Below are 1,822 nucleotides of genomic sequence, written 5' to 3' on the forward strand. Positions count from 1 at the left end.
TTCAGGCTTAGATACCCAATATTCAATTACCAGTTACATAGTTAATCATATTAGTTAGTATGTCTATGCATTTATGCATCACGCTTCAGTTTTAGATCTTAGATAATCAATCATATTTCGTACCTAGGTTCCTTGTGCATCGCCTCAACTTCCTCAATGTCTCAGCAAGGTCAGTCTAGTATCCTTCAAGGTACATAGTGTCCCAAGGGGGATATACACTATAGCCCCCAAACTTCCTTGATTTAGACATGTCATTTTCATTGATGAATATATCTTAGAGAAAGTGTTACTTATAATCTGACCCTCTAGCTTTAAAACTCAACAGTAAGCCATGTAATCAATGGCTCAGTGTAGCCATGATATGATACTCTGACCATGTCACACATTAGAGACTTATTTCAGTTCATGTATCATGTTCCAGACTCAGTTACGTTCTTATGTCTCCGCTCATGCATATTGAGTCATCAATCTCAAACTCAACGATATTTTGAATTCATGGTAGCAGTATTCTTTGAGCTTACTCATTCTTATGTTCAAATTTTAGTACAAATTTGGTATTAAGTTCCATGCTCAGTTCCCAACTCAAACTTGCTATCTTTACCATTGCATATTGCATGTTCATGAGCCAGTTCTATCATATATTCGCACATCAGATATGCATGATCAGCTTATCAGTACTCTCCCTCATGTACTTATGAATCAGTTATGCACGCATCAGATATGCATGTTAGTATGATATGTTCAGCTTATCAGTCATGTCAGCCATGAAATCATGATCAGTCATTCACGCTCTATATCTACATCATTTGTCTTTTCTCTCATCTCAGCTACTCTCATTCGAGGATGAATGTTCCTAAGGAAAGATATTGTAATACCCCACATTTTGGACTAGAATGAAATCCAACATTCTGATGTGTAGACATTTCAAAAGCCTCGAATCCTATGTAAATTTAGTGTGTTAATCAATTTTGTAGTATGGGAATAAATTTAAGCATAAATTTAGATCATATAGATCCCCTAACTCAAGTACAAGTTGAAAGCTTTCCTATCATTCAAGTTTTAGTAAGCTTCAAAACTTGGGTCAAGATCAATCGACCATAACTCATTGTATATGATGAAATGGGTGGCTTACTATATATCAAATGAAAGCTCTTTGAATTATATTTCAAAAGATATTAATTTCACCTAAATCCGATATCAGAACAAAGAGTTGCACCCATTTTACTCCAGCATGTCGGGCTAGGAACTGTGTGATGACAATTTTGATAGCCTGTCACATTTGTGACGCCTTGTCAAAATGGTCATCAGCCTTAGGTAGAAACCAGTTTCTGTGTGATGACATTTTTAATGTCCTGTCACATTTTTGATGCCTTGTCACGAATGTCATTAGCTTTTCTTTCCAAAACTTGAGGGACATTTTAGTAAGGGTATTTTGGTCTTTTCCCTTCACTTCCCACGACTTATAACCCTCAAGGAGCGTATCATCTTCCATTCTCTTTAGTTAAATATCTCAAAAAGCTCTCTTATATGCTGTCAACCACAAGATTAGGGTTTTCTCTCAAGATCATATCCTCAAGAACAAGAACATTCTCTCCCAAAGGGGTTAAACCCTAGTCAATAAAAATTAAGAGCAAGGATAAGGATTTTTTCATAAACCTTCAAGAAACGTTAGATCTCTTTCAAGATGAAGCTTTAAGGTATGCGTAGTGTTCATCCATGGCTCCCTTTCATCCATGGATCTCAAGAATAATGTTTTAAATTATAAATTGTGATTTCCTTGTTGTGTTATGACTATATTCATATAGATGATTGTTGTTTGGAT

Source organism: Capsicum annuum, chromosome 12 (assembly GCF_002878395.1).
Source record: "Capsicum annuum cultivar UCD-10X-F1 chromosome 12, UCD10Xv1.1, whole genome shotgun sequence".
NCBI lineage: Eukaryota > Viridiplantae > Streptophyta > Magnoliopsida > Solanales > Solanaceae > Capsicum > Capsicum annuum.